At 45.5% G+C, this 26,150-nt stretch overlaps 1 protein-coding gene across 1 annotated transcript in view; it reads right to left on the bottom strand.

Annotated features, from left to right (window-relative positions):
• The window catches only part of MYT1L (myelin transcription factor 1 like), a 569,059-nt gene that overhangs the window by 312,647 nt on the left and 230,262 nt on the right, over positions 1-26,150 (bottom strand). The gene's annotated exons all lie outside the window — the stretch shown is intronic.

The following is a 26,150-nucleotide window of genomic DNA, read 5'->3' as shown; positions in this document are numbered from 1 at the left end:
CAATCTCGTGCATTTTGGAGGTCTTGTGAAAACACGAGGTAATTAGCCGACTTACTAAAAAAGTTAAATAAACAAACTCACAAACAGGAGGCATGCCTTAAAATTTAGCTTGTAAATAAAACATTACAAAATCTATTTCAGTGATTTATAGTCTAGTAATAGACATGGGAGTTGGGCCTGTCCGCAAAGCTTCTGAATTATTTTGCCAAAGCTTGGTTAGGCAGAATGCACACCGTGTAATTATTAGGAAGGATTCTTTAGTTCAATCATTTATCTACTATATTCTTTTTTAAGAAAACCCAGCAAGTCGTGGTGTAGCAGTGGATAGTAGGGAAGTGCATGGCCTAGTGGATAGAGACGGGCCTGGGAGTCAGAAGGTCATGGGTTCTAATCCCAGCTCCGCCACTTGTCTGCTGCGTGACCTTGGTTAAGTCACTTCACTTCTCTGTGCCTCAGTTACCTCAACTTTACACTGCGGATTAAGAATGTGAGCTCCACGTGGGACAGAGAGTGTGTCCAACCTGGTGATTTGCTATCTACCCCAGTGTTTAATAAAGTATTTAGTACATAGTAATTGCTTAACAAGTACTACAAAAAAAAAAAAATTAGAAATGGAGCGGGAGGGAGGGAGAGGGAGGCCAGGAAGATAGATACCCACATAGAGCTTGCGGAAGAAGATGATATCAAGATAAAATAGCAGCAGGCACAGGTAGTAACTTTTGGAACACCACAGTGGGAGCAATATTTGACTGCACCATTAGTGGAAATTGAATTGGTCTTAACAGCCACACCTCCACGCACACAAAACTAACTCACTATCAGCTGTATCATTTTTGAAACTGGAAGACAGTGTTGTCTGTCCCAACCTTCCACTTCCTCTCTCTCTCTCTCTTTCTCTCTCCACCCCCACTTCCCCCTTCTCTCTTTTTCTCCCTGAATAAAATTGAATGCCATAAATATACACGTTTTGCAAAGTACCCAATACCTGTCCAACCATCCAAAGGGAAAGACTGATTGCTCATGGAAGTGCAATGGAGAAAAAATGGTTGCTGACAGAGCTCTGGAGTTTTCCAAGCGTAGAGCAAGAAATAGAAAAGCAGGATGGCTTAGTGGAAATAGCACGGATTGTGAGTCAGGAGGACGTGCGTTCTAATCCTGACATTCATCTGCCTCTTATCTGTTAAGGTGATCGTGGACAAGTCACTTCATTTCCTCTCTGCCTTTGTTACCTCATCTGTAAAACGGGAAATGAGACGATGGGCCCCATATGGGACGGGGACTGTGTTCAAGCTGATTAGCTTGTAATAATAATAATAATGTTGCTATTTGTTAAGTGCTTACTACGTGCAGAGCACTGTTCTAAGCGCTGGGGTAGACACAGGTTAATCAGGTTGTCCCACGTGAGGCTCACAGCCTTCATCGCCATTTTACAGATGAGGGAACTGAGGCCCAGAGAAGTGAAGTGACCCGCCCACAGTCACACAGCTGACAAGGGGCAGAGTTGGGATTCGAACCCATGACCTCTGACTCCCAAGCCCGGGTTCTTTCCACTGAGCCACGCTGCTTCTCTCCCTAGCTTGTACCTACCCCAGCGCTTACAACAGTGCTCGACACATAGTAAGGGCTTCACAAATACCATTATTAGAGACGCGGCATAGCCTAGACCAGTCCTCGTCCCACTTGGGGCTCACAGACTTTATCCCTATTTTACAGAAGAGTTAACTGAGGCCCAGAGAAGATAAGTTGACTTGCCCAAGGTCACACAGCAGACAATTGCCAAAGCAAGGATTAGAACCCAGGTCCTCTGACTCCCAGGCCTGTGCTCTAGTCACTAGGCAACACTGTTTCAAGAGATCCTTTGTATTTCTTTATCACTTCAGTAGAAATTAACTCTTAAAAAAATTCCTCGCTTTTATGAGTCCAATACTGAAGACGAGAAGGCCCCGTATCGAAAGATAGTCAGTGGAGTTTATGCCATTTGCAAAGCAGAAGAGCATTTCAAATCGGAAAGCTAGCACTCAGCGAGTAATCACCTTTAAGTGTATATCAGGTAAACCCTACTTTGCTTGAAACCTCCAGTGCTAGGATAAAATCGAACCCAGCAGTGGCTTTCTCTACTTTGACATTAGGCTACAAAGTCACCTCTTCTTAAACAAAGAGTAATTCACTGGACACATCATCAGGCATTACGTACCGGGGTCCAGATGAAATTGAAAACATGAAAAGCACTGTATTTGGAAATCCAGTCCACAGAATCCAAAGAAGCTGTCTGGAACTCTGAATGTGCAAGCGTGAGAGCTAAAAAGTCCTTTAGTGATCATTTCAACTGCAAATGTGGATTTTGAAGGGAGACTTATCTGAGCCATCAAATATGAGGCTTACACGTGTGTTATTTTAAAATCAAGTGCCGGGTTAAAATTGCATTTCACACAGTTAAGAGAATGCAGTTTCACAAAGTACTTAATGCAGATTCATTCATTCACTCAATCGTATTCGCTGAATGTTTACTGCGTGCGGAGCACCGTACTAAGCACTGGGGAGAGTACAGTAGAACAGGCACATGCCCTGCCCACAATGAGCTTACGGCCTAGAGGGAAAGACAGATATTAACAGAAAGAAATAAATCGGCATGGAACTTGTCTGCTAATTCTCTTGTGTCTTTCTCTCCCAAGTGCTTATCCGTGGTTCAGTGGAAAGAGCCCGGAGACTTGGGAGTCGGAGGTCATGGATTCGAATCCCAGCTCTGCCACTTGTCAGCTGTGTGACTGTGGGCAAGTCACTTCTCTGTGCCTCAGTTACCTCATCTATAAAATCACTTAACTTCTCTCTGCCTCAGTTACCTCATCTGTAAAATGGGGATTAACTGTGAGCCTCACGTGGGACAACCTGATGACCTTGTGTCTCCCCCAGTGCTTAGAACAGTGCTCTGCGCATAGTAAACACTTAACAAATACCAACATTATTATTATCCAGTGCTCTGCACATAGTAAGCACTCAATAGATACCATAAATCGACTATTAGGTGGATCAAGAAGGACTGTAAATTCCTTGAGGGCAGGGATCATGTTTACATACTCTGCACTATCCCAAGCATTTGGGTCAATTCTCTGCCCACAGTAAGAACTCAATTCTTTCCAGTGATTGATCAATTGTTTATTTATAGGTCAGTGGCCAACAGATTCAGTGGTAAAAGGGACCAGAAAGGGTTTGGGCGATTAGCCAAGTTCAGTTAGATCTAGACTGCGGGCAAGTCACTTAACTTCTCTGTGCCTCAGTTACCTCGTCTGTAAAGTGGGGTTTAAGATCGTGAGCCTCACGTGGGACGACCTGATGACCCTGTATCTACCCCAGAGCTAAGAACAGTGCTCTGTACATAGTAAGCGCTTAACGAATACCAACATTATTATTATTATTAGACTGTAAGCTCCTTGTGGGCAGGGCATGTGTCTACCAATTCTGTTTTACTGTACCCTCCGAAGAGAGTAAAGCAGTGTTCTGCACACAGCAAGTGCTCAGTGAATACCACTGCTTGACAGATCGATCCAAAGCTTCCCATTGTTCAAGCATCTGAATAATACCCAACCTGCCCCAGCTTGAATACTTCGATTAGACCGTAAGCCCGTCAAACGGCAGGGACCGTCTCTATCGGTTGCCGACTTGTTCGTTCCAAGCGCTTAGTCCAGTGCTCTGCACATAGTAAACGCTCAGTGAATACTATGGAATGAATGAATGAATACTATTATGAGAAATATAAGGATTTGATCCCTCCGTTCGATATCTCCATATACGAGATATCTCCGGCATATTAGAGGCAGCATAGCGTAGTGGATAGAGAACAGGCCTGGGAGACCGAAAATGAGTTCCAATCCCACTTGCCTGCTGTGTGACCTTGGGCAAGTCACTTCACTTCTCTGGGCTTCAGTTACCTATTCTGTAAAATGGGGATTGAGACTGTGATCCCCATGGGGAAGCAGCGTGGCTCAGTGGAAAGAGCCCGGGCTTGGGAGTCAGAGGTCATGGGTTCGACTCCCGGCTCTGCCACTCGTCAGCTGTGTGACCGTGGGCAAGTCACTTCACTTCTCTGGGCCTCAGTTACCTCATCTATAAATGGGGATTAACTGTGAGCCTCAAGTGGGACAACCTGATTACCTTGTATCTCCCAGCTCTTAGAACAGCGCTCTGCACATAGTAAGCGCTTAACAAATACCAACGTTATTATGTGGGTCAGGGAGAGTGTCCAACCTAAGTTGCATCTACCCCAGCGCTTAGTACAGTGCCTGGCACACAATAAGTGTTTAACAAATACCATAAAAAAAAAACTATCAGTCGACATGCAAAAGGTCCCCTATAACCTCACTTCCATTCGGCCATTCTTCTAAACGAACGCATAAATCTCTGATTTATTATTATCTTGTTCTAGTAGATAGGGATAATGTCCAGACAGAGAATATAAGCGAATCTACTGCTTGTCAGCCAGTGATCAATAGTTTGACCACAATTGCATCTTGAAATACTTTTTCAAAAACACTTAATAAAGCCTGGTCCTGTCTAAAAAGACTAAGCACACTCTTAAAGAAACCTCTGATGAATCCGTGGCCTTTCCTATTCTTGAATTACTGCCGTGTGAAAAAAAGGCTGCCTGTTATTATAAATTGCAGCCAAGGAAAAAAAAATAATAGAGTGTTGTCCTCCGGTTATAATGTTAACAAGCTGATAATTGTCAAAGACAATTTGCTGTTAGACTCGTTTTCCTAGAAACCTTCAGACTCAGAACATCTTCACTCTCAATCCAACTTTTTCAGCATCATTCAATATTCATTCAGTAGCATTTATTGAGCGCTTACTATGTGCAGAGCACTGTACTAAGCGCTTGGAATGTACAAATCGGTAGCAGATAGAGCCAGTCCCTGCCCTCTGACAGGCTTACAGTCTAATCACCCATGCTAGGCTCTGATCCTGAATAATATTAATAATAATTTTTCTTAAGCAATCACTATGCACCAGGCACTGTTTTAAGCGCTGGGATAGATACAAGACAATAACAAAAATTGTGGTATTTGTTAGGTGCTTACTATGTGCCAGGTACTTTACTAAGCGCTGTAGTGGACACAAGTAAATAGGGTCGGACACAGTCTCAGTACCACATGGGGCTCACAGCCTTAATCCCCGTTTTACAGATGAGGGAATCGAGGAACTGAGAAGTTAAGTGACTTGACCAAGGTCACACAGCAGACAAGTGGCAGAGCTGGGATTAGAACCCAGGTCCTTCTGACTCCCAGGCCTGGGCTCTAGCCACTAGGCCATGCTGCTTCTCTAAATGGATCCTAGACTGGAGGAAGCAGCGTGTGGGATTGTGATCTGAGTCTGGGGTGTGGGGAAGGAGCTATGAGAAGTCTGAGAGCTCTGAGAAGGGGGACGGTGGGGTTGGGAGGGAGTGAAGGGGAAGGCAGGGGGTGGGGCAATTTTTCTGATGAATTCCCCAAACCTGACACATAAGCAGAAATCACTTAGGAAAAAGATTTCATTCATTCATTCATTCATTCATTCATTCATTCATTCGTATTTTTTGAGCGCTTACTATGTGCAGAGCACTGTACTAAGCGCTTGGAATGGACAAATCGGCAACAGAGAGAGACGGTCCCTGCCCTTTGACGGGCTCACGGTCTAATCGGGGGAGAAGGACAGACGAGAACAATAGCAATAAAGAGAATCGAGGGGATGAACGTCTCATTAAAACAATAGCAAATAAATAGAATCGAGGCGATGTACATTTCATTAACAAAATAAATAGGGTATTTTGTATTACTACAAAATAATAGTAGTTGAGCAGCCCATTTCTTCTGGGCTGACATGAAACCTACTGTTCCAGCCTTCCGGTGTAGGAGAAGCAGCATGACTTAGGGGCTAGAGCACGGGCCTGGGATTCAGAAGGTCACAGATTCTAATTCCTGCTCCAACACTTGTCTGTTGTGTGTCCTTGGGCAAATCACTTCACTTGTCCGGCCCTCGGTTACCTCACCTATAAAATGGGGACTGAGACTCCGAGCCCCACGTGGGACAGGGACTGTGTCCAACCTGATTTGCTTATATCCATCCCCGCGATTAGTACAGTGCCTGGCACATTGTAATCACTAAACAAATACCACAATTATTATTATCATTATTACAGTTACCTCATCTGTAAAATGGGGATGAAGACTGTGAGCCTCACGTGGGACAACCTGATTACCCCGTATCTACCCCAGCGCTTAGAACAGTGCTCTGCACAGAGTAAGCGCTTAACAAATACCACCATGATTATTATTATTGTCTCGCTGGCTCCAGCTTCTCCCTTCTCCAGGTTATTTTTCATCGTGATATTGGAGAGTGCTTACTATGTGTCAAGCGCTGTTCTAAGCACTGAGGTATATGCAAGGATAATCTGGACACAGTCCCTGTCTCACATGGGGCTCATAGTCTTAGGGGAAGGGAAAACAGCTACTGAGTCTCCATTTTTCAGATGAGGTAACTAACTGAGAGAAGGAGAAGTTAAGTGACTTGCCCAAGGTCACACAGCGGGCAATTGGTAGAACTGGGATTAGAACCCAGGTTCTCTGACCCCAGACCTGTGCTCTTTTATGATTATCATTGCATTTTATTGTATTTACCAGGTACTATACTAAACCCTGCCGTAGATACAAGTTACGCAGATTGGACATAGTCCATTTCACACCGGGGCCTCGCCGTCTTAATCCCCATTTTATAGATGAGGTAACTGAGGGCCCAGAGAAAGAGCATGGGCTTGGGAGTCAGAGGTCATGAGTTCTAATCCCAGCTCGGCCACTTGTCAGCTGTGTGACTTTGGGCAAGTCACTTAACTTCTCTGTGCCTCATTTCCCTCATCTGTAAAATGGGGATTAAGAGTGGGAGCCCCATGTGGGACAATCTGATGACCCTGTATCTCCCCCAGCGCTTAGAACAGTGCTCCGCACATAGTAAGCGCTTAACAGATACCAACATTATAAGTGACTTCCCCAAGGTCACACACAGAACAAGCGGAGGAGTCAGGATTAGAATTCAGATCCTTCTAACTCCCGGGCATGTCTTCTATCCACTAGGCCATACTATGGCGCATCCTGATGACTAGGCAATCTTTCCGAGACATTCCGCATGAAAACCTCCCTGCGCTTGGCTCGAAGGCTCTCCCTCAGGCTTCCTCTCTGCTCTCCTCACTCCACGTTCCCCAGGGGTCTCTGTTGGTTCCTAGCCGCCCCTCCCTCTCAGGATGGCCACCTCCACCTCCTTGCTAGCGCCACTTCCCTGACTTGAAACGCCCTCTCTCCCCAAATCTGACTGACAACTCCCAGCTCTCCCTGATTTCAAAGCCCCTGTAAAATCAACACATCCCCTAGCCCATCCCCTCTCAGTTATTTACCTAACCCCTGACAGAGAAACGCAGTAGCCAACTCTAGCGCATAAAAACCCCATCCACATCGAGCACTCTGCCGATCCAAGCCACTTGTCCTCTCCCGCCTGGATGTCTGCATCAGCCTCCTCGCTGACCTTCCCGCCTCCTGTGTCTCCCCACTCCAGTCCATAATTCACTCTGCTGCCCGGATCATTTTTCTACAGAATCCTTCAGGCCGTGTTTCCCCTCTCCTCAAGAACCTCCAGTGGTTCAACAGAAACTCCTTACCTTCGGTGCTAAAGCAGTCATTCTCCTTGCCCCTTCCTACCTCATCTCGCTAATTCTCCTCCTACAACCCATCCGGCACATTTCTTTCCTTTAACGCAACTCCCCGTTCTTTGATTTCGTCTCGCTCGCCCCGACCCCTCGCCCACATCCCGCCTCCGGCCTGGAATGCCCTCCCCTTTATATCCAAAAGACCGCCATTCTCCCCACCTTAAAAGCCTTACTAAGATCCCATCTCCTTTAAGAGGCCTTCCGGGACTAAGCCCTCATTTCCCCAACTCCCTATCCCTTGTTTCTTACTCTGGAACTTGGATTTTTCCTCTTTAAACACTTGATATCCACCTCAACCGCGGCTCCACAGCACTTACGTGAATATCCATCATTTATTTTAATGTCTGTCTCCCGCTCTAGACTGCAAGCTCCTTGTAGACGGGGAACGTATCTACCGACTCTGTTATATCACACGCCCAACCCCGAAGTATGATACTCTCATATGATTGTTATTACATTTCACTGTATTTGTTAAGGGCTTACTATGTACCAGGCACTACACTAAACCCTATAGTAGATACAAGCAGCGTGGCTCAGTGGAAAGAGCCCGGGCTTGGGAGTCAGACGTTCATGGGTTCGAACCCCAGCTCTGCCACTTGTCAGCTGTGTGACTGTGGGTAAGTCACTTAACTTCTCTATGCCTCAATTGCCTCATGTGTAAAATGGGGATTAAGACTGTGAGCCTCATGGGGGACAACCTGATTACCCTGTATTATCCCAGTGCTCTGCACATAGTAAACGCTTAACGAATACCAACATCATTATTATTATTATCATCACAAGTTACGCAGATTGGACATAGACCATTTAACACAAGAGACTCACCCTCTTAATCCCCATTTTATAGATGAGGTAACTGAGGGCAAACGCTCAATCAATACGATTGGCTGGACTTATTCATCACCATTTTCAGCGCCTTTGTATTTGTGTCTATTCACTCGTACGTTCGATCACTTATCCTGACTACTCCACGGGTGAACCATTTTAAATCTGTCTTCCCCGACAGGGAGTAAGCTGCTCGTGCACAGGGAACGGGTCGCGTCTTCATTTCGTACTCCCCCGCGGGTACTCGATAAATACGACTACAGTTTCCCGAAGGATTACCTTCTTTATTAAAAATGACCCTGCTCCTTGGCGAAGTCCGCCGAGATAATCCAATAAACCGTCGGCGGTTTCTCGCTGCCTCGACCGTTGTCTAAATCCTTTAAATTTCATTAGTCGCTGGCCTAGCAAGGTGGGGGTGGTGCCAGGGAAGGGGGAGGTGGGACATTCTGGTGGTGAGTCTGGCTTCTTCCCTTCCCCGTGTTTTTCCTGCTCGTCCTCCTCCTCCTCTTTCTCCTCCTCCTCTCTTTCCAGAGCAACGGTGGCTCCCTGCTCCTGGCCTGGAGGAGATTAATGTGATGGATGCAGTAGCGATAGGGACAAGAAGGGAACTAATTTTGATTTTTCAGAAATATTTTGGGTCTCAGTCGCTGAATCCCACTGTGATCTCACTATTACGTGGGAGCCAGGGAAGCAGCGTGGCTTGGTGGAAAGAGGCCGGGCTTGGGAGTCAGAGGACGTGGGTTCTCATCCTGGCTCGGCCACCTCTCCGCTGTGTGACCTTGGGCAAAGTCACAACTTCTCTGTGCCTTAGTTACCTCATCTGTAAAATGGGGATTAAAAGGGTGAGCCCCACGTGAGACAACCTGACTACCCTGTATCTACCCCAGTGCTTTTAGACAGTGCTGGGCATATAATAAGCACTTAACACATACCATAATTATTATCATGATTAGTTCACTAAAGCTTCCGAAAATGCAAACTATAGAAATCTCTCTCTTCTACCAGGATTCCTAGGTTCTTTTCAGTCAATCAGTTAATCAATAAATCATATTCATTGAGCACTTACTGTGTGGGAAGCAGCATGGCTTAGTGGAAAGAGCCCGGGCTTGGGAGTCAGAGGACACGGGTTCTAATCCCGACTCTGCCACTTGTCTGCTGTGTGACCGTGGGCACGTCGCTTAACTTCTCCGTGCCTCAGTTCCCTCATCTGTAAAATGGGGATTAAAACTGTGAGCCCCACGTGGGACGACCTGACTACCTTGTATCCACCCCAGCGCTTAGAACAGTGCTCGGCACATAGTAAGTGCTTAATAAATAATAATGTTGGTATTTGTTAAGCGCTTACTATGTGCCGAGCACTGTTCTAAGCGCTGGGGTAGACATAGGGGAATCAGGTTGTCCCACGTGGGGCTCACAGTCTTAATCCCCATTTTACAGATGAGGGAACTGAGGCACAGAGAAGTGAAGTGACTTGCCCACAGTCACACAGCCGACAAGTGGCAGAGCTGGGATTCGAACTCATGAGCCCTGACTCCAAAGCCGGTGCTCTTTCCACAAATACCATAATAATAGAGCACTGTGCTAACTGCTTTCCAGATGAGATAACTAAGGCACAGAGAAGTGAAGTGACTTGCCCAAAGTCACACAGCTGGCAAGCGGCGGAGTCAGGATTAGAACCCAGGACCTCTGACTCCCAAGCCCGGGCTCTTTCCACTGAGCCACCCTGGAAGTTGATGTTATCAATCAATCAATCAATAAGTGGTATTATTGATAATGTTGGTATTTGCTAAGCGCTTACTATGTGCAGAGCACTGTTCTAAGCTCTGGGGTAGATACAGGCTAATCAGGTTGTCCCACATAGGGCTCACAGTCTTCATTCTCATTTTACAGATGAGGTAACTGAGGCACAGAGAAGTGAAGTGACTCGCCCACAGTCACAGAGCTGACAGGTGGCAGAGCTGGGATTCGAGCCCATGACCTCTCACTCCCGAGTCTGGGCTCTTTCCTCTGAGCCGCTCCGCACACAGTAAGCACTCGATAAATACCACTGATATTGATTTACAATTGCTGAAATACTTGTTGGGCCACAATCACCGGACAAATTGGGTAAATAAACAATACCTCGCTCTAAGGAACACAGATTCGGGAAAAAAATATAATCTTTTTTTTCAGTTGTATCATTTCACCTTTTTAATACTTAGAGTTCAATTGGCCACTTCACTTACGATTAAATGGGCAACTTGTGCTGAATCTATTAAAGGGCCCTCCTATCCGAGGGACAAGAGAAAACAAATGAGATGTTTCTCACTATTCTTTCTCCTGGACAGCTAAGGTTACTGTGGCTAAATCCTCTTGCTTAGTACAGTGGCTCAGCGCTTACTACAGTACCTGGCACTTAGCAAGCGCTTAACAGATACCAGTAAAGAAATCGGTCCATCGATGGCATTCATTGAGCCTTTACCAGTCGCAGAGCACTCCACTAATCGTTTAGGAGAGTAGAGCTCGGCCACCTGTCAGCTGTGTGACTTTGGGCAAGTCACTTCACTTCTCGGTGCCTCAGTTCCCTCATCTGTCAAATGGGGATGAAGACTGTGAGCCCCACGTGGGACCGCCCGATTCCCCCGTGTCTACCCCAGCGCTTAGAACAGTGCTCGGCACATAGTGAGCGCTTAACAGATACCAACATTATAATTATTATTAGAATACAACAGCTCCATTAGACGAGTTCCCCGTCCACAGTGAGCTTGCAGTCTAGAGGCCGAGAGAGACATTACTAAGGGAGAGGTGAATATCAAATGCCTACAGGGAACAGATTCAACTGCGTAGACAACGCAGAAGGTGACAGGGAGTTGGGACAAAGAGGGCTCGATTGGAGAAGCCATCTTGGAGAAGAGTTCAGTCCACGTCTCCCGATTCCTCAAGATCGTCCAACGGCCGCCCATCATCTCCGCATCAAACCATGCGTTTTAACGCATTCAATCGGCTTCCCCCCTCCTACCTCACCTCATTCATCTCTTACTCCAGCCCACACACTCCGCTCCTCGAGCGCCAGCTTCCTCACTGGGTCCCGCTCTCGTCTATCTCACCGCCGACCTCTTTCTCGCATCCACCCCCTTGCTAGAACTCCCTCCCCTTCCACATACCCCGGACCGCCACTCTCTCCACCTTCAAAGCACGATTAAGGTCACATTTTCCCCAAGAGGCCTTCTCTGATTATGTTTTCTTTTCCCAGCTCTCTTTCATTCATTCAATAGTATTTATTGAGCGCTGACTATGTGCAGAACACTGTACTAAGCACTTAGAATGTACAAATCGGTAACAGATAGAGACAGTCCCTGCCCTCTGACGGGCTTCCGGTCTAATCGGGGGAGACGGACAGACAAGAACGATAGCGATAAATAGAAACGAGGGGATGAACATCTCCATTAAAACAACAGCAAATATTCCCTACTGTGACGTCGCTGCACTTGGATCTCTGACCTTTGGACATTTGATATTTCCCCCACCCCCAACCCCACAGCGCTTGTGTTACATCGCTTTCAATTATATATTCTACATAGATTCAGAGAAGCAGCGTGGCTCAGTGGAAAGAACCCGGGCTTCGGTGTCAGAGGTCATGGGTTTGAATCCCGGCACGGCCACTTGTCAGCTGTGTGACTGTGGGCAAGTCACTTCACTTCTCTGTGCCTCGGTTACTTCATCTGTAAAATGGCGATTAACTGTGAGCCTCACGTGGGACAATCTGATTACCCTGTATCTACCCCAGCGCTTAGAACAGTGTTCTGCACATAGTAAGCGCTTAACAAATACCAACGTTATTATTATTACATTCTAAATTATTTATTCATATTAATGTCTTTCCGCCCTCTAGACTGTAAGCTGGTTACGGGAAGGGGACGTGTCTGCTAATTCTGTTGCATTGTAATTTCCCAAGTGCTCTGCACATAGTAAGCGCTCAATAAAAAACATTGATTGATGTGACCATAATTCATTCAATCGTATTTATTTGGCACTTACTATATGCAAAGCACTGTACTAAGTGCTTGGGAGAGTACAATATAACAATACAACAACAAACAGACACATTCCCTGCCCAAAGCTACCTCACAGACCTTAATATGGCTTTGATGGTGGGAGAAAAGTGATCTGGCGACTTTGAAGTGGCTCAATAAATACTATTGAATGAATCAATGAAAGATATCCAGGAAAGGAAGGAAGGAAGGAAGGAAGGAAGGAAGGAAGGAAGGAAGGAAGGAAGGAAGGAAGGAAGGAAGGAAGGAAGGAAGGAAGGAAGGAAGGAAGGAAGGAAGGAAGGAAGCAAGAAAGAAAAGGAAGGGACGGGAAGGGAAGGGAAGGGAAGGGAAGGGAAGGGAAGGGAAGGGAAGGGAAGGGAAGGGAAGGGAAGGGAAGGGAAGGGAAAGGGAAGGGAAAGGGAAGGGAAAGGGAAGGGAAGGGAAGGGAAGGGAAGGGAAGGGAAGGGAAGGGAAGGGAAGGGAAGGGAAGGGAAGGGAAGGGAAGGGAAGGGCAGGGAAGGGAAGGGAAGAAAAGAAAGGGAAGGGAAGGGAAGGGAAGGGAAGGAAGGGAAGGGAAGGAAAGGGAAGGGAAGGGAAGGGAAGGGAAGGGAAGGGAAGGGGAAGGGAAGGGAAGGGAAGGGAAGGGAAGGGAAGGGAAGGGAAGGGAAGGGAAGGGAAGAAAGGGAAGAAAAGAAAGGGAAGAAAGGGAAGAAAGGAAAGAAAGGGAGAAAGGGAGCAAGGGAGCAAGAGAGAAGAAGAAGGAAAGAAGGAAAGAAAGGAAAGAAGGAAAAGGAAGGAAAGAAAGAAAGAAAGAAATAAAAGAAAGAAAGAAAGAAAGAAAGAAAGAAAGAAAGAAAGAAAGAAAGAAAGAAAGAAAGAAAGAAAGAAAGAAGAAGAAAGAAAGAAAGAAAGAAGAAGAAAGAAGAAAGAAAGAAAGAGAGACCAGAAGGAGGACACAGGAAAGGAGAGGGAGGTGAGATAGATGAGACTGGGGGCACCGTGAGTACATTGGACCTAGGGGAGGGAAGTGTGTGAGCTGGGCTGTAGAAGGAGATCTGTGGGATAAAATGAGGGGGCAAGCTGATTGGGCGCTTTAAAGAGAGTTAAGGAGTTTCTGTGGGATGCAGAGACGGCCGGGCAATCATTGGAAGTCCTTTGAGTGGGGAGATGTGGACTGAATTTTTTTAAGAAAAATTATCTGGGTAATAGGGTGAAATATGACCTGAAGCGGGGAGAGACAGGAATCAGGACGTCAGCGAGGAAGCAGATGCTGTAGTCAAGGTGGGATAGGATGAATGAATCAGTTTAATAGTGGTTTGGATGGGGAGGAAAGGGTGGATTTTAGCAATATTGTGAAGGTCGAACATACAGGGCTTGGTGACGGATTGAATATGTGGGTTGAATCAGAGAGAGGAGTCGAGGATAACGCCGAGGTTACGGGTTTCTGAGAGAGGAAGGATGGCAGTGTTCGGTGATGCTGAACAAGTGGTAGAAAAGTCAGGGGGAGGACAGGGCGTGGGCGGGAAAATAAGGAGCTCTGTTTTGGACACGTTGAGTTTCGAGGCGACGGTGGGGCATCCCAAGGCAGGAGGAAAAACAAGAATGCAAAGACGGAGAGAGATCAGGGCTGGAGAGACAGATTTGGAAATCACCAGATTTGGGATTTGGGAATTAGAGAAGCAGCATGGCTCAGTGGAAAGAGCCCGAGCTTGGGAGTCAGAGGTCATGGGTTCGAATCCCAGATCTGCCACTTGTCATCTGTGTGACTGTGGGCGAGTCACTTCACTTCTCTGTGCCTCGGTTCCCTCATCTGTAAAATGGGGATTAACTGTGAGCCTCACGTGGGACGACCTGATTACCCTGTATCTACCCCAGCGCTTAGAACAGTGCTCTGCACATAGTAAGTGCTTAACAGATACCAGCATTATTATTATCGCCCACCTAGAGATGGTAGCTGAAGCCATGGGAGTAAATGGGGAGATGGAGAATAGAAATGGACCTAGAACTGAACCTTGAGGGACCCCCACAGTTAGGAGGGAGAGAAGGAGCCTTCATTCAAACTGCTACCAGCTTAATCAATCATATTTATGGAATGCTTACTGTGTTCAGAGCACTTTCCTAAGTGCTTGGGAGAGTACAATATAAGAGAGTTGGTGGATGCTTTCCCTGCCCACGATGAGCTTACAGTCTAGAAGGGGAGACAAAGCACTTCTCCTATTCCACTTCCATTACTGCATCAGCCTCCTTGCAGACCCGCCTGTCCCCCCATCTCTCCCCACTCCAGTTCAGGCTTCACCTGGCTGCCTGGATGATTTTTCTTCAAAATCGTTCGGTCCACCCACTCTTCAAGAACCTTCAGCGGTGGCCCGTCGGCATCAGACGGAAACTCCTACCCGCAGGCTCCAAAACAATCAATCCCCTTGCCTCCTCCTACCCGACCTCACAGCTTTCCTATCACAACCCAGCCCTCACACTTTGCTCCTCTAATGCCAACCTATTCACTGTACTCCATTTCTGCCTCTCTCACTGCTGACGTCTCACCCACATCCTGCACCTGGTCTGGAATGCCCTCCCTCTTCAAATCCAAAAGATGATGACTCTCCTCACCTTGAAAACCTTATTAGAAATTCATCTCCACCAAAAGACCTCCCTGACTAAGCCCTCATTTCCTCTTCTCCCACTCCCTTCTACATCATCCTTACACTTGGATTTGTACCCTTTATTCACCCCCTTCCTCCCTGCCTCCCTCAGCCCCACAGCCCTTACATACCTTTCTGTAAATTATTTATATTAATGTCTGTCTCCCCCTCTAGACTGTATAGACTCTCTGTGGGGAGAGAATGTGTATATCAACTCTGTTTGACTGTACTCTCCAAAGAGCTCAGTACAGTGCTCTTCACACAATAAGCACTCAATAGGCTGGATTGATCGAGGCAGCAAAAGACACCGAGAATGAGCGACCAGAGTCAGAAGACTGATTCCTAAGTGTTTAGTACTGTACCCTGCACACAATCAGCGCTCCAACAATACTCTTCATGAAGTTCCCAGCCAGAGCACCTCAGCGAACAGGGCCTCAAGAGGCCTGGTCATTCTACCACAGCTTTTCAATCAAACATGGAAGACATCAAAATAGGGACTCACTGGATGCCCGACTAGACTGTGAGCCCGTCAGTGGGCAGGGATTGTCTCTATCTGTTGCCGGATTGTCCATTCCAAGCGCTTAGTACAGTGCTCTGCACATAGTAGGCCCTCAATAAATACTATTAAATGAATGAATGAATGCCAAGCACTTGATAATAATGCAATATTTCAGACAGTGAGGAAATAAAGTCAATGATAGGTTGTTTTCTGAGGGATTAAAAAGTGCTATTTAATTGGACCCCAAGACACTTCATCTTAGAAATCATGATCTTCTTGTGAAGTTTCCTGCCATCATAGAATGATAAGATCCATCGTTGGACCTGAGCCATGACTTTCATTCTCCCTTAAATAATGGTATTCGTTAAGCGCAGAAAATGACCTCGGGGCAGTCCAACAATCCTCAAAAAACCACATATTGTGTGTTTCCAACGCACTGGAGAAAACACAGAAAAAGATGATTAAAACAACGCTTGCCCACCAAGACTTGCAATCTAAGTGGACAAACTAGCAGTTACATTTATTTCAAAGATGGAAAAGCAGCGCTTAGTGGAAAGAGCATCGGTCTAGGGTTTCAGAGGACCTGGGTTCTAATCCCAGTTTTGGACTGTAAGCCCGTCAAACGGCAGGGACCGTCTCTATCTGTTGCCGACTTGTTCATCCCAAGCGCTTAGTACAGTGCTCTGCACATAGTAAGCGCTCAATAAATACTATTGAATGAATAAATACTATTGAATGAACAAGCTTTGGAAAGCAGCACGGTGTAGTGGATATAGCACAGACCTGGGAGTCAGAAGGTCTCGGGTTCTAATCCCAGCTCGGCCACTTGTCTGCTGTGTTTTCCTTGGTCAGGTCACTTCACTTCTCGGGGCCTCAGTTACCTCTTCTGTAAAATGGGGATTGAGACTGTGAGCCCCATGTGGAACAGAGACTGTACTCAACCCAATTTGCTTGAATTCACCCCAAAGCTTAATCACCATAATTATTATGCTTGCTGGGTGACCTTGGGCACGTCACAACTTCTCTGTGCCACTGTTCTCCTGCTCTCCCTTCTGCTTAGACTGGAAGCCTCATGTGGAACAGGGATTGTGTCCAACCTCATTATCTTTGTACCTACCCCAGTGCTTAGAACAGTGTTTGGCACATAGTAAGCATTTTAAAAATACCACAAAAAAAATCTCTCTCCTGGTAAGATCTACTGAGAATTCCAGTCCATTTCTTGGCCTCGCCTGTGTCCTGCAAGGTCCGGGTAACCAAAAAAAAATAGCTTTTACACCAAGCTTTTAAAAAATACAAAGTTCCCCTCCCTCTCTCTTGGTCTCTGCCCCTGAGGGTCGGGTGAGAAGCAGGACTTGAAAACCATGTTGTCTGGTGTTACTGTGGTGGTGACGCTCGAAGAAGCGTGGCCTAGGGGAAAGAACCGGTACCTCGGAGTAAGAGGACCTGGGTTCTAATCCCTGCTCCGCCACTTGTCTGCTTTGTGACCTCGGGCAAGTTGCTTCACTTCTCTGTGCCTCAGTTACCTCTTCTGTAAAATCTTCTCCCTCTTTTTTAGATTGTGAGCCTTGTGTGGGAACGGGACTGTGTCTGACCTGATCATCTTCAATCTTCCCCAAGGCTTAGAACAGTATGCTCAACAAACACCACTAAAAAAAAAAAAAGCAGTGTGTTGGAAAGAGAAGCAGCATGACATTAGTCTGTAAGCCCATCAAGGGGCAGGGATTGTCTCTATCTGTTGCCGATTTGTACATTCCGAGCGCTTAGTATAGTGCTCTGCACAGAGTAAGCGCTCAATAAATACTATTGATTGAATGACATAGTGGATTAAGCATGACCATGGAAGTCAGATGGTGATGGGTTCTAATCCCGGATCTGCCACTTGTCTGCTGTGTGACCTTGAGTAAGTCACTTCATTTCTCCGGGCCTCAGTTACCTCATCTGTAGAATGGACATTAAGACCGTGAGCCCCATGAGGGATAGGGATTGTGTCCAACCTGATTACCTTGCATCCACCCCATTGCTTAGAACAGTGCTTGGCATATAGTAAGCGCTTAACAAATAACATCATTATCATTAAAGAGAGAGGAGTCCCAAGCCTTGAAAGGGGGTTCAGTCTAGAATCTTCTCTGCCTGACTCTGGCTCTGCTCCTTGGGTGGACAGAAAAGGGAAGAGCAGACTGAGGGACCATATTTCCTGAAGGTTCTGGGGTGGTGTGAGCCAGACGACTCAGAGACTCTGGTGATGAGGAAACTCAAGTAGATATGAATTCGCCTGAATTTTACGGGCCAAGAATTTGGCCAAAGATCTTTCCTTGTATAATGCCCACATATATAAAATATAAAAGATACATTTTTTCTACAATGTCATATTTTTTGAGCCACTTACTGTGTGTGCTGAGCCAGTCAGTCAGTCGTATTTATTGAGGGCTTACTCTGTGCAGAGCACTGTGCTAAGGGCTTGGGAGAATAGAATATAACAATCAACAGACACATTCCCTGCACCGTACTAAGTTCTTGGGAGAGTACAACTGCTAGACGTGTTCCTTATAATTGACTTTAATTTCTCAAAATACCTGATTTGGGTTGTTTTTTTTTTTAAGCTCCCTTTTACCTCCTAATCAACAGCATTGAAAAGAATGACAATGTAGTCAGTAAAAGGGCTTTTCCCACAGAGTACTGCCAAAACTGGAACTAGGGTGGTATTACTTTGTACAACAAGAAACATCCATTCACCAAAGGACAAAATGGCAGGCTATGGAAGGAGTGTCTTGAGTGCTCAAAAAAGTGCTCAATAAAAACTACTGATTGATCGATTATACAAGCAACAGAAATGAACATCAGATTGAATGACCAGATTCTGTTTATCCTGTTTTGGTGTTCCAGATTTGTACTTAGCAGGAAGGACATTTGGGGATGGAGAGGGAAGTGATTCTTTGAGAATCGGGAAGTGGACGTGAGGAATGCTCCTGGAAAATGGGGAGAACCAACAAAAGTGGGGAATCATTTCCACTTGGAAATATAACCATCTCCACACTAGCAAATTCTGGTTACAGTTGACAGTGAAGAAAAGACACTTTGCCAGTTGATCGATAGCATTTACGGAGTATCTACCATGTACAGGGCATGGTACTAAAAGGCTGGAAGAGTACAGTAGTTTTCTAGACTCTTTGGGGCAGGCAGCATGGCCTAATGGATATAGCAAGGACCTGGGAGTCAGCAGGACCTGAGTTCTATTCCCAGCTCTGTCACTTGTCTGCTTTGAGACCTTGGGTGAGACGCTTCGTATCTCTGGGCATCAGTTACTTCATCTGTAAAATGGGGATTAAGATTGAGAGCCCTATGTGGGACATCAACTGTGTCCAACCTGGTGATCTTGTATCTACCCCCAGTGCTTAGAACAGTGCCTGGTGCCTAGTAAGCCCTTAACAAATACCATTAACAAAATGTGTTATACTTTACTCTCCAACTGTTCAGTTCAGTGCTCTACACACAAGGAAAGCGCTCAGCAAATATGTTTGATCGGTATAATAGACTTAGCAAGCCCTTAAGGAGTTTACAATCTAGTAGGGAGATGGACACCAAAATAAATTGCATGTATGAGGATGCACCAGACTTTAAAGATAAGAACACAAGTGTTATGGGGAGATGGGGAAGGAGTACCCAAGTGCTGAGGTAATTATTTTGTGCCATTCCAACTCCAAACTCTGGCTCTAGGAGAGATTGATTATTGATCTCTAGATATCAACCAATTAATCAATCAACCTAGGCTATATATCAAGTACTGCTGCATGCAGAGCATCCTACTAAGCACTTGGGAAAGTACAATACAATAGAATTGGTAGACATGTTCCCTGTCCATGAGGAGCTTAATGCCAAAAGAGAGAGTACCCTTCTTACTACAATAGAGTCAGAAGCATGAAATTCATGGTGTGTCTTAATAATAATGGTACTTATTATGGAACTTTTCTAAGCACTGGGGTATATACAAGATAGTCGGGTTGGACACAGTCCCTGTCCCACATAAGGCTCACAGTCTTAATTAACCCCCATTTTTCAGATGAGGGAACTGAGGCGCTGAGAAATTATACATTCATTCATTCAATAGTATTTGCTGAGTGCTTACTATGTGCAGAGCACTGTACTAAGCTCTTGGAATGTACAAATCGACAGCAGATAGAGACAGTCCCTGCCCTTTGACGGACTTACGGTCTAATCGGGGGAGACGGGCAGACGAGAACAATGGCAATAAATAGAGTCAAGGGGAAGAACATCTCATAAAAACAATGGCAAATAAATAGAATCAGGGTGATGTACATCTCATTAAACAAAATAAACAAAATAAATAGGATGATGAAGATATATACAGTTGAGCGGACGAGTACAGTACCGAGGGTGGGACGGGAGAGGGGGAGGAGGAGAGGGAAAGGGGGGAGAAGAGGGCTTAGCTGCAGAGAGGTGAAGGGGGGGTTGAAGGAGCCAGAGGGAAAAAGGGGGGAGCTCAGTCTGGGAAGGCCTCTTGGAGGAGGTGAGCTTCAAGTAGGGATTTGAAGAGGGGAAGAGAATTAGATTGACGGAGGTGAGGAGGGAGGGCATTCCGGGACCGCGGGAGGACGTGGCCCGGGGGTCGACGGCGGGATAGGCGAGACCGAGGGACGGTGAGGAGGTGGGCGGCGGAGGAGCGGAGCGTGCGGGGTGGGCGGTGGAAAGAGAGAAGGGAGGAGAGGTAGGAAGGGGCGAGGTGATGGACAGCCTCGAAGCCTAGAGTGAGGAGTTTCTGTTTGGAGCGGAGGTCGATAGGCAACCACTGGAGGTGTTTAAGAAGGGGAGTGACAGGCCCAGAACGTTTCTGCAGGAAGATGAGCCGGGCGGCGGAGTGAAGAATAGACCGGAGTGGGGCGAGAGAGGAGGAAGGGAGATCAGAGAGAAGACTGACACAGTAATCTAGCCGGGATATAACGAGATTAAGTGACTTGCCCAAGATAATACAGAAAGGAAGTGGCAGCAGGATTAGATCTCATGACCTTCTGATTCCAAGGCCCACGCTCTATCCACTAGGCAAAGATTCATAGTATAAATGACAATAACAATTGTGTTCTTTCTTTAAAAAGTTAGTACGTATCAAGAACTGCTTTGAGGACTAGGGTAGACACTCTACAAATAGATCAGACAGTCTCCATTTCACAGGGTCTCACAAGGAGAACAAGTATTTAATGTCTGTTTTATAGATGAAGAAACTGAGGTGCAGAGAATTTAAGTGACTTGCTCAAGGTCACACAGCAGACAAGTTGCAAGTTCCTCCCCTTCTCCTTTCCCATCCCCTCAGCACTGTACTCGTGCGCTCAACTGTATATATTTTCATTACCCTATTTATTTTGTTAATGAGATGTACATCACCTTGATTCTATTTATTTGCTATTGTTTTAATGAGATGTTCATCCTCTCGATCCTATTTATTGCTATTGTTCTTGTCTGTCCGTCTCCCCCGATCAGACTGTAAGCGCATCAAAAGGCAGGGACTGTCTCTATCTGTCACCGATTTGTCCATTCCAAGCGCTTAGTACAGTGTTCTACACAAAGTAAGCGCTCAATAAATACTATTGAATGAAAGTGGCAGAGACAGCATTAGAAGGCAGGTCTCCAATTCCCAGTCCTGTTCTCTTCCCATCAGTCCACACTGCTTCTCTTTAGATGTTTCACTTTTCTTATCTGAAGTCATTCATTCCTTCAATCGCATTTTATCGAGTGCTTACTTAGTCCAAAGAACTGCACCAAATGCTTGGGAAAGTACAATATAACAATAAAGAGATACATTCCCTGCCCACCAAGCTGACAATCTAGAATGCGAGCCTATTGTTGGGTAGGGTTTGTGTCATTTTGTTGCCCAATTGTACTTTCCAAGTGCTTAGTACAGTATTCTGAACAGTGAGTGTTCATTCATTCATTCAATAGTATTTATTGAGCGCTTACTATGTGCACAGCACGGTACTAAGCGCTTGGAATGGACAATTCGCTCAATAAATACGAATGAATGATCTAGAGACAAGTTTACAGTCTTCAAGACAAAGTTCAAATAGATAACTGCATTACACTACAGCTTGGGGAACTCTGAGTCTTATCCAAATCACTATCTGAATTTACCTCATAGCACGATCATGTTCTCGGCACCTAAAAGAGCCCCTTTATATTCACGGATAGGTATGAGCACTGTCAACTCTCCACATTCAGGAACCAAGGTGACAGATTATTTCAAAAGACTTCCGGCGGGTGGCTAAAAGCAGATGGAAAAGAACTACGTGCCTCAATGGAATGTTAAAATTTGAGGGGCATCTTCTTGCCAAAGGAAGTTAAGCGGTATTATTAGCTTCCTCAGAAGCTAGGTGCGTGGGCATGCAACCGAGCAATCGTGCTAACGCATTAGATGGGAAAAACCACAAGCCGCTAATGAGAACAGTGAAGAACACGGTCTCATGGGCGAAAGAGAGGAAGCTAGAATATACTTTGGCTGTTCGGGGAACCCAGAAGGCCAGCTGGATCTATGTCACATTCAGCCAAGCCACGGCTAGGAAGCGGATCAAAGAGTTAGGGAAATCCGGGAACAAAGGCAGATAAAAAAAAAAAAAATCACCTCTGTTCAAAAGCACCTTCCTTTCAGCCTACAGATCTGAATCCTCTTTCTTTTGTTCAATTTTTTTTTTTCAGCAACATGAGTCCTTTGGCTGAAGTGATCAGTCCCCGTGGTCTAAATTGCTGTTGTTACTCAGTTGACACATAAATCTGCTCTTCTCATTTTGTTTCAAGCGCTCGGCTCTCACGACTTTGCAGGATGCCGAACGGATTCCGACCCGCATATCCGTGAATCATCCCGGCTTCCACCGACTTTTAGCTGCTGGGATCTCAGGGGATTTCACCCTCTCGGGATCGCGGCGTGAGATCTGTTCTTTCTTTCTAAGTGTAAGTCATTTTTTAAGGGGGCAGGGGGGCGGAAGGAAGAAGATCTTGAACAGTTTCGATCAGCCATAGGTCACCCCTGATGTCAAAACAAGGTCGTTCAAGCAATCAGTGGTATCTATTGAGCACTTACTAGGTACAGAGAACTGTACTGAACGGTTGGGACAGTATGATACAACAGAATTAACAGACACATTCCCTGCCCATAACGATTTTACGGTCTAGAGGATTACCGATAATAAAGTCCTGGAACTGAGTGAGCTCACAGCTTCCCCTCTCTGTAATTTATTATGACGTGTGTCCCCTCTACTAAACTGTGAACTCTTTTTTAAATTAAAAAAAAAAAATAAGGCATTTGTTAAGCACTTACTATATACCAGGCCCTACAGTGAGCACTGGGGTAGGTACAAGCTAATCAGTTTGGACACAATCCACATCCCAACTGTCAGCCTGATGTGGGACAGAGACTTTGTTCAACTCAATTATCTTGTACCTACCCCAACACTTTCTACAGTGCCTGGCACATGGTAAGCACTTAACAAATAACCTAAAAAAAACCACCAAAAAGCAAAAAACCAGAATTATGTTCCCTATTCATAATGGGTTTACAGTCAAGAGGTTCTCAGGAAGGATTTCCTTTGTGGACACACTGTGTGGAATTGATTGTCAATCATATCGACTGGTCTTTTCACCTTTAATAACAACATCTGTGATTTCATTTATGCAATTTTTTAAAATTTATATTGATGTTTGCTTATTTGTATTGATGTCTGTCTCCCCTCCAGACTGTGAGCTCATTGTGGGCAGGGATCGTCACTGTTTATTGTCGTACGTACTTTCCCAAGCTCTTAGTACAGTGCTTTGCACACAATGAGTGCTTATTAAATACGACTGAATGAATGAATCTTAAAAGTAAAAGGTGGTTCTTTCTGCCTCTCTCTGTCTCTTACTCAATCTGTCTCTCATACCTTCTCTCTGTGTGTGTGTGCCTATCTCTCTATGTCTCTGTCTCTCATCTCCCTGGAGAGGAGTGACCATGTATCCAAGAATCTCAGGAAAAAAAATAGCACTGTGAGCAACAGTTAGAGCAAGCTTTTCTGCTCCACAAGACCAATTATCCTTCTGGCCTATTTTGAGGGGAGCAATTTAAGAAGGCCTGTTTATTCTTGGTCCTAAGCCTGCTATTCCCTGCCTATTTGAAACTCCTCCTGAGGTTGTCACTTTGGCTTTCTCTAAGTCATTAGTCAAAATCTGCGACAACTCCCTAAGATCAGTGTTAATGAAGGGGAAAGTTAACCTTCATCACGGAGTCCAGAAGCTAATACGGAGAGGAGACGTAGTTGATGTACCGTTTACGAGGGAGGAAGCGTTGATCCTGGAAGGAAACCCATCACTCAGGGCTCCGGGCAACCCCACGTTAATGCTGCTGGGGAATCACATAGGTTTGGTCTAGTGGAAAGAGCAGAGGACTAAGAGTCAGTAGACCTGGGTTCTACTCTCAGCTCTGCCACTGGCCTGCTGTGTGACCTTGGGCAAGTCTTCTCTGTGCCTCAATTTTCTCATCTGTATATAGTTGTTCTTCCTCTCTCTTAGAATGGGAGTCCCCGTGTGGGTCAGGGAGTGTGCTTGATAATAATAATAATAATAATAATATTATGGTATGTGCTTACTATGTGCCAGGCACTGTTCTAAGCACTGGGGTAGACAGAAGTAAATCGGATTGAACACAGTCCCTACCCTCGTTTTACAGATGAGGAAACTGAGACACAGAAAAGTGAAGTGACTTGCCCAAGGACAACCAGAAGACAAATGACAGAGTTGGGATTAGAACCCATGACCTTCTGACTCCCAGACCCGTGCTCTAACCACTGTGTCTTGTTTGATCTGATTGCAGTGTAGCTTTCCCCATGCTTAATACAGTGCTTGACACAGTAAGCACTGATCAAATACCATTATTATGATGATTGTTATCATAATTTTAGAATGCAGGTGCTCACATCAAAGGAAAGGATCTAGGATAGGATCTAGGATCTACGATTCACACCCAGAAATTTGAGAGAAAATTATAGAGTTCTTCCCAGTTTGGAATTCCCTTCCTCCCCATATCAGCCAGATCACAGCTCTGCTCACATTCAAATCCTTCTTTAAATCCCACATCCTTCAAGAAGCCTTCTGTAATTACTTTCCAGGGAACCCAACTCACATCTTCCCTTCAGTCTTTTCTAGCGCTTAAGGAACTTACTGACATCCGCCTTAACAGGCCTTTCAAGTGAACTCAGTTATTTGTTTTGACCACTTGGGTGGTAACGATTTTCATGTTTGAATCCCCTGTTAGAACACAAGCTCCTTGTGAACCGAAAATGTGTCACTTCTTTATTCTGTACTTTTCAAGTTCCCAGTACAGTCCGCTGCCCCAGTTGGTCTAATATTAAAGACAGGCCTGTTGATGTTGAGATATGGAACAGAAACAGCTTTTTTTTAAAAAAATGTTGAGCTATTTATGGTGTGTCAGAGTCCCTTGTATTAGAATCTGTAGGACTTTAAGCTCTAGACTATAAGCTACTTGTGGGTAAGGAATATGTCTACTAAGTCTGATAATAATAATAACTGTCGCATTTGTTAAGTGCTTATTATGCGCCAAGCACTGAACTACAAGATAATCAGGTCCCACTTGGGGCTCTCAGTCTAAATAGGAGGGAGAACAGGGATTGAAACCCTATTTTTCAGATGAGGAAACTGAGACACAGAGAAGTTAGGTAACTTGCCCAAGATTACATGGCAGGTAAGTGGCAGATCAAGGATTAGAACCCAGGAACTCTGATCCCCAGACCTGTGCTTCTTCCATTAGACCATGCTGCTTCTCAATAGAACTATTATATCGTACTCTCCCGAGCCCTTAATACAGTGCTTAGCACACGGTAAGTCCTCAATAAATATAACTGATTGACTGATCTCTCTTTTAGTGGGCAGCAGACAGTGGGCACCTCACACCCCTGCTAGTCGAGTGGGAAGATATGATTAACAGATGGAAATGACCAAGATGTTGTTTATCGATCACACGGATCAATCGATCTTTCAGGGATACTTAATGAACGCTTACTGTGTGCAGAGAACAAAGTTAAGTTCTTGGGAGAGTAAAATACCACACGATTTGTCGACATGTCCCTCGACCACCAGGAGCATATAGTCTAGAGGGGAAGACAGACATGATAAATTATAGAGAGGCTTATAAGTGCTGGGGGATGGGGCTAGCAAGTGCTTTTAGGGGACGGATCCAAGTAAGGGTGAGATAGAAGGGAGAGGGAGTGGGGGAAATGAGGGCTTAGTCGGTTGAGGCGTCTTGGAGGAGATGCGATTTTAATAAGGCTTTGAAGGTGGGGAGAGTGTTGGTCTGCTGTCAAACTAAGGGAGAGTTTAAGGATGTGTGGAGGTCAGGATTCTTGGGATGGGCTTGGCGGAGAGATTAGTAAAAGTGGCTTCAGAAGACAGCACGATCCTCACTA

The sequence above is a fragment of the Ornithorhynchus anatinus genome, chromosome X1, assembly GCF_004115215.2.
Source record: "Ornithorhynchus anatinus isolate Pmale09 chromosome X1, mOrnAna1.pri.v4, whole genome shotgun sequence".
NCBI classification, from domain to species: domain Eukaryota; kingdom Metazoa; phylum Chordata; class Mammalia; order Monotremata; family Ornithorhynchidae; genus Ornithorhynchus; species Ornithorhynchus anatinus.
This window is presented reverse-complemented; position numbering and strand designations above follow the sequence as displayed.